Raw genomic sequence first — 8,103 nt, 5'->3', positions numbered from 1 at the left:
CTGCTCGTGACAGGTACACTCTACAGGGTGGTTCATTGATAGTGGCCAGGCCAAATATCTCATGAAATAAGCATCAAACGAAAAGAACTACAAAGAACGAAACTCGTGTAGGTTGAAGGGGGAAACCACATGGCGCTGTGGTTGGCCCGCTTGATGGCGCTGACATAGGTCAAACGGATATCAACCGCGTTTTTTAAAATAGGAACCCCCGTTTTTAATTTCATATTCGTGTAGTACGTAAAGAAATATGAATGTTTTAGTTGGACCACTTATCTCGCTTTGTGACAGATGGCGCTGTAATAGTCACAAACGTATAAGTACGTGGTATTACGTAACATTCCGTCAGTGCGGACGGTATTTGCTTCGTGATACATTACCCGTGTTAAAAGGGACCGTTTACCAATTGCAGAAAAGGCCGATATCGTGTTGATGTACGGTTATTGTGATGAAAATGCCCAACGGGCGTGTGCTACGTATGCTGCTCGGTATCCTGGACATCATCCAAGTGTCCGTACCGTCCGCCGGATACTTACGTTATTTAAGGAAACAGGAAGTGTTCAGCCACATGTGAAACGACAGCAACGCCCTGCAACAAATAATGATGCCCAAGTAGGTGTTTTAGCTGTTGTCACGGCTAATCCGCACATCATTAGCAGACAAATTGCGCGAGAATCTGGAATCTCAAAAACGTCGGTGTTGAGAATCCTACATCAACATCGACTGCACCAGTACCATACTTCTATGCACTAGGAATTGCATGGCGACGACTTTGAACGTCGTGTACAGTTCTGCCACTGGGCACAGGAGAAATTACGGGACGATGACAGATTTTTTGCACGCGTTCTGTTTATCGACGAAGCGTCATTCAACAACAGCGGTAACGTAAACCGACATAATATGCACTATTGGGCAACGGAAAATCCACGATGGCTGCGACAAGTGGAACATCAGCGACCTTGGCGGGTTAATGTATGGTGCGGCATTATGGGAGGAAGGATAATTGGCCCCCATTTTATCGATGGCAATCTAAATGGTGCAATGTATGCTGATTTCCTACGTAATGTTCTACCGATGTTACTACAAGATGTTTCATTGCATGACAGAATGGCGATGTACTTTCAACATGATGGATGGCCGGCACATAGCTCGCGTGCTGTTGAAGCGATATTGAATAGCATATTTCATGACAGGTGGATTAGTCGTCGAAGCACCATATCATGGACCGCACGTTCACCGGATCTGACGTCCACGGATTTCTTTCTGTGGGGAACGTTGAAGGATATTTGCCATCGTAATCCACCGAAAACGCCTGACAACATGCGTCAGCGCATTGTCAATGCATCTGCGAACATTACGGTAGGCGAACTACTCGCTGTTGAGAGGAATGTCGCTACACGTTATTGCCAAATGCATTGAGGTTGACGGACATCATTTTGAGCATTTATTACATTAATGTGGTATTTACAGGTAATCACGCTGTAACAGCATGCGTTCTCAGAAATGATAAGTTCAAAAAGGTACATGTATCACATTGGAAAAACCGAAATAAAATGTTCAACCGTACTTACGTTCTGTATTTTAATTTAAAAAACCTACCTGTTACTAACTGTTCGTCTAAAACTGTGAGCCATATGTTTGTGACTACTACAGCGCCATCTATCACAAAGCGAAAAATGTGGTCCAACTAAAAAAGTTGTTTTTCTTTACGTACTACACGAATATGTAATAAAAAATGGGAGTTCCTATTTAAATGAACTCAGTTGATATCTGAAACTTCCTGGCAGATTAAAACTGTGTGCCGGACCGAGACTCGAAATCGGGACCTTTGCGTTACGCGGGCAAGTGCTCTACCAACTGAGCTACCCTGTGCTTGGGTAGCTCAGTTGGTAGAGCACTTGTCCGCGTAAGGCAAAGGTCCCGAGTTCGAGTCTCGGTCCAGCACACAGTTTTATTCTGCCAGGAAGTTTCATATCAGCGCACACCCCGCTGCAGGGTGAAAATCTCATTCAGTTGATATCTGTTTGACCTATGGGAGCGCCATGTAGCGGGCCAACCATAGCGCCATCTGGTTTCCCCCTTCAAGCTAGACAAGTTTCGTTCTTACTAGTTTTTTCGTTTGACGCTTATTTCGTGAGATATTTGGCCCGGTCACGATCAGTGGACCACCCTATGTATTAATTTTTTCAGCTACCAATCCCACATTATGACAGGCTGGGAAGTATTAATGAATATTTTCAACTACCTGCGCAAGTCACTGTGTGCTGTCGCAAAAGTAAACTGCAGGCTATACAACTCTTTACTGGCTCAGCAATACTGCAGATGTTCCATGGTCTAACACCACGCTGCTGGTGATGGAAGCCACACTGCTGAAATGAACAACTATAGTAACAACAATATGAATGAGAAATAATTATGAACAATTATAATAACAGCAATATCAACAACATGTTTGACAAATACTTAAGCCCTGTTTGCTACCACTCAAAATGCCTTTTACGAAATATTGGGAATTTAAGTGGCTACTGCTACTGTTACTCATGTGGCTGGCAGATGACTGACACTCGCAGTGCTCAGCGAGTCAGTAGTGTAAAATGCTACTCCATGCGGAGTCATCTGACTCAGGAACCCACCGGCTGAAAGCCATCGATACTAAAATGCTGTTGGACTTCCAAAACACTAGGTCACAGGGAACGGAGGCGAAGAGCGAGAGGAGAGTAAGTGAGATAGTCTGAGATGGAGAGGGCTATTAAGTAAGAGACCAATTAATGACCAATTAATTAAGTTGTTGACTTATCAGGGGTCAGTGGTCAAGTCGTAAATCAGATTAAAAGTGCCATAGAACAGCAGCTGTCCTACTACATTTGTCTCCCTAATTTCCTATACTTCTTCAAGTCCACATCTGCCCTTGGAAATGTCTTAAAATTTAAAACATGGTTCTAGAATCTCTGTCTTACCATTGTAATAAATCTGAAACCTACCAGTGTCTCCAAGTATCTTCCACGCATACAGTCTTCTTTCATGATTCTTAATTCAAGTGTCAGCAATGATTAAACTATGCTCAGTGCAAGATTCTATCAAATAACAACCCAGTACATGCAACATATCAAAAATGCAGGACAAATCACAAACCCCAACCCACAAACAGACACAACACACATACGCAATGAGACCATCATACAGAAAAGAGACAGATGGTACGGTATGAGAAATACACGTAAGTTATCACTAAGAGAGAGGGCTTCCAAATAGCATGTAAAACTGCGAAAACCCTCAAAAAACTTAAACAATCCAACAATCAAGTAGGAAAAATTCTAGGGATCAGGAATACGGAAACGTCAATGTCAGAGTCGTGAACCAGTATACATAACACGGTACAAAGAGCACATGATGTATTGCAAGTATGAAACAAACCACTCCACAGCTAGATTGAACTAGAACACCTCAACCACGATCCAGAAAATATGGAACAAGATATGGAAATAATCCGAATAAACAATTACAACCAATACCTTAAACAAATGTAATGCAAGAAAACTACCACATCCAGAAACCCATTGCTGAAAACTAACATGTGATAAATGACCAGACACATATTAATACGAACTTCATACTAAACTTAATAGAAGAAATGATACGATAAACAACATTCCATATATATATATATATATATATATATATATATATATATATATATATATATGATAGTTGATAACACCATCAAAAACATAAGACCAAACCAAGTGTTCAGCTCTTAGTGGTGTGAAGATTGAAAACGAATTTTCAAATGGCACTTATCAGACGAAGATCAGCTATAAAAAAGAAACAAAAACATAACATATAGATAAACAGCGAGGAATCTGTAAGTAGAACTTCAAATCGTTACTATATCATAGAAAAGCAAAAAGTTCCAGACCTGTTCATAAGCGCCGGCCGCGGTGGTCTCGCGGTTCTAGGCGAGCAGTCCGGAACCGTGCGACTGTTACGGTCGCAGGTTCGAATCCTGCCTCGCGCATGGATGTGTGTGATGTCCTTAGGTTAGTTAGGTGTAAGTAGTTCTAAGTTCTAGGGGACTGATGACCACAGCAGTTGAGTCCCATAGTGCTCAGAGCCATTTGAACCATTTTGTTCATAAGCTGTATCTACAACGTCCTAAATGTAAACTAAATAGTATGAACAAAATTACGTACATATTCCATACCACTAAAGATACCCTGTAAAGAATAAAGGCTGACCGCATATGGCTAAAACATAGTTATTCAGTTGTCATTAGACGGTCCCAAAGTAATACGTATCAGTACCGTAATGCACAATTATTTTTAACTCTTATGAATGACACTTTGAGAGAAAAGAACGGAAACAAATGCTTCCAAGCAGAAGACAAACGTACCTCATCTGTAAACAGTGCAACAATAATTACAAAGGATTAATTGAAAATTTTCGTCATATTAGCTCAACAAATGCGTGAGTGCCCCTTTCGGCGCCTAAAAAGCTGCGGTTTCATGCCTGTGACCGATCCCTCAAATAAAACTGCTTTCTTTCCCAGAAAGCTTATTAATGTCTATGGCCACCTAAACCTATCCAAAGGATGTGAGTTAACTGAGCGAGTACACTGATCTATACGCATTCTTAGTTAGGGAAAAATTACAATTTAAAGCACATGTAACATACAAGTTTTTTCCCACAAAGATCATGAATTCTTATAACCACTTAAAACTTAGTCACAGTATTAGTGTATAGATATACACATGGGAAACCCTCTTCACAAGAATAATTCATGTTTAAATCCTTACGACATTTCACAGTCTTCTAAGCCAATAACCTTAATTAACGTATCATCTATCCACAAGCTTGTTCTGATACGTGGTGTTTTAATGTATGTGACTTACCTCGAATTACACATATTGGAAACTATGTGAGAGAAGTTAGCCGCGCGGGATTAGCCGAGCGGTCTCAGGCGCTGCAGTCATGGACTGTGCGGCTGGTCCTGGCGGAGGTTCGAGTCCTCTCTCGAGCATGGGTGTGTGTGTTTGTCCTTAGGATAATTTAGATTAAGCAGTGTGGAAGCTTAGGGACTGATGACCTTAGCGGTTAAGTCCCATAGGATTTCACACACATTTGAACATTTGATTTTTTTGAGATGAGTTAAAATGTACTTCGACAGTGTTACAGCAAAATAGGGTTTCAGTAAGGTGGCCATATTTTTTCAAGCCGAAGCAGGGACCAACATGGGTGCCCATACAGGAGGGCAAGGGAGACCATTTCCCCCCACCCATTCCAGGTTTCAGGGAAAGGAAAAAATAGGCTGCAGTCACATATTTAGTTCAAGAAATTTATTAAAAAGTTGGTATATGTGTAACAGAGAAGCCCCTCCATCAAACTATGATAATACGTTTTTCGTCTGAAACAAAAATATTTGTATGAAATTTTGTTGAGGTAACAGTGGCAAATCCACACAAGTGCGGTTCACCATCATATTTACTAATTATATCTTTTGATTCGTGTGTTGTGGCACATTATCATCACATGTTCCAGTTTTGATAGGCTACTACCTCTTACGAATAAAAGAGAGAAATGCAGAGAGTGAACAAAACATAAAACATGGAGGGAAAGCGCCTGATATGTTCTTGCGTGGCGGCCCCTGTCCTGTATACGGCAGCAGTGGCACGCCTGAAATAACTTGTACAAAACAAGAGACATTACACTGAATACAGAACGGGGAAAGCAGAGAAAGAACCAGGACAGTCAGGGGAAAGAAAGTATAATCCTTTTATTCTGCAGTCTGGCAAGTCACACAACATTCAGAGACAGCAGATGCTAACCGCATTTAACAACTGTATAGGCATCTACAGGTCTAATGACACCTAATCCTGCCAGTAATATAACAGTCACAACCGAGATGGAGAAACTTTATGGTTTGTGACTTTCCTTTCAGAGCCAAACACTAGATGTCGCATCTGTACCTGATACTAAAACAGAAACTCACTGCCACCAGGGTTTAAAAAATTGAGTCTGTTAGTTACTTGCCATAGACACGGATTTGATCTCACTCTAGACGTGCTGTAGTGGGAAGAAGGAACCGTCAGACTCTAAGCCCTCACGTGTGTTGAAAAGGGGGCACAATTTACTCTCATCAGGGCCAGGAAAGAAGAACGATAATTGGATGGATCATGACACAAAAGTGAACTGAACAAAAGACTGTGCCCCAGTTCGCACTGTATGTGGTCGCCAAGCCACATCTTGGCAGCTGCAGGGTCCTGGAGATTAACTGAAGGCTCTCTCTTATGATTATCTTAACAAGTAACATCCAAAAATATGTATATCTACAGATATTTTCCTCCTGTTTCACATGTCAGTCGTCAACTAAGCTTGAAAAGCGGATGCTAGAAATCAACTTACAAGCAGACATCTGTAAACGATGGTGTTGAATGACAGTGAGTGTCTCATTGTTCCTTACACTAACTTGTTACATGAAAAAATTAAACGTTCTGTATACAAAACTATAAATGAGTCCTAATTAACTTCTTCCTAATGATAGTGTCACAAAAAAATCAATGTGCCGGCAGCCTGGGACTGGCCATATAGTCGAGGTGGCGTTTGATAGCCGGCACCTAACCTGCGATGGCCCACTAGGCTTTGAGCTAAAAAATGGGACCTTTTGTTCATTTTCAAGCTCCTTGAGCTCGGAAGATAGTACGGGCTTTTTTTATGTTTTTGAGAAACGATATTTAGCGAGCGATTAACTAATATGTGGTACTGAATGCTGTTTTTAATACAAGAAATAAAGTTTCTTCAAAAATATTGATCCATCAAGAAAACATAAATCTAGCTCCAAAAAACGGAAACATAAACGGGAGATCGAATTACAAATAACTGCTTCGAATCGAAAGCGACCCATGCTTTTTCTTTCACGTCTACATCTCAAGGGCTTGAATATTCTGAAAATCGGAACGAAACACAATCAGGTTAATAAATCAGATTTTTAATACAGTTTTTTTCTAATTTAACAGATCCAGATAATAGCTTGCTAGCAAGAAGTTTTACCTGTGTTTTCACTTTATGATTCCTTTTTCTCTTCGAAATTAAATCAATTGGAATCTGTTAAAATTATCTGTTTTAGACCAAAGTTATGTCTAACTAAAAATTAAACTATTCAGTTATTGGAATTTATGTTATTTTATGTCCTATTAACTGTATATAAACAACAAATACTAAAAATGCCGATTGATATTGTTTTTTGTAAGCTGATAGAATTAATATTAAAATAATTTTTTTCGTATTAATTCTACTAGCTTAAAAAAAACAATATAAGTCGACATTTTGAGCATTTGTTCTTTATATGCAGTTTATGGGACATAATATAACATAAATTTCAGTTACTGGACATCATTAGTCTAACAATAGGATTTTTTATAATTTCGTTAACCCTGAAGTGCCCCTTATCTTTTTCTTATTATTCTATTGAAAAATACTGCTTGATATGACTAAAATTATATGTATGTATGTATACTTTATTTTCATGTGGCCATCGTCATCATCAGTATTGCAGGTAAATAAAAAATTGGGCACACTGTTTCGCATGGAAGTAGCTCAGAAGATAGCATGGAATCGGCGGCTGCTGTACAAATCAGTCATGACACAGTACAAGAATTAAATGCATGCATTTCTAATCCTACAGAAACAGTTCTCTCTGTTTCTAGCAATCCCGGAACCAGTGCAAATATCGACAGAATCGCACCTGCGCCACTTACATTGATAGACGACGGTTATGGCGAAATTAAACAACTTTATGATTTTGCTCCACCAAGAAAAAATACCAACACTACAAATAAAGTGAGTTACGTATCTATTCACCCTATCCCGCCTTCGGCAGATAAACATCGAGTTCACTACCGAAAATTTCCAACGCGCGCTTTAATTCGGCCAGAACCTGTCTCTTATTCTCAAGAATTTAATGGGATACTCTGTACTACCTGCATGTGTTTTGCGCCTGATGATAACGAGAAAACAAGAAGGAGGAAGAAGTCCGTTTATTGACAGTGTTAATTCGGCAAAAAAAAAAAATATTTATGAGGAATTCGTCAAACACGAAAGCCACAGTCAACA

The 8,103-nt window shown here is 39.9% G+C and overlaps 1 non-coding gene across 1 annotated transcript; it reads left to right on the top strand.

The window, feature by feature from the left end:
- The first annotated feature begins 1,867 nt into the window (after positions 1 to 1,867).
- Trnat-cgu (transfer RNA threonine (anticodon CGU)) lies at positions 1,868 to 1,942 on the top strand. The gene has a single exon. It is a non-coding gene; the product is annotated as a tRNA-Thr (tRNA).
- The last annotated feature ends 6,161 nt before the right edge of the window (positions 1,943 to 8,103 follow it).

This window comes from Schistocerca serialis, chromosome 3 (assembly GCF_023864345.2).
Source record: "Schistocerca serialis cubense isolate TAMUIC-IGC-003099 chromosome 3, iqSchSeri2.2, whole genome shotgun sequence".
NCBI lineage: Eukaryota > Metazoa > Arthropoda > Insecta > Orthoptera > Acrididae > Schistocerca > Schistocerca serialis.
This window is presented reverse-complemented; position numbering and strand designations above follow the sequence as displayed.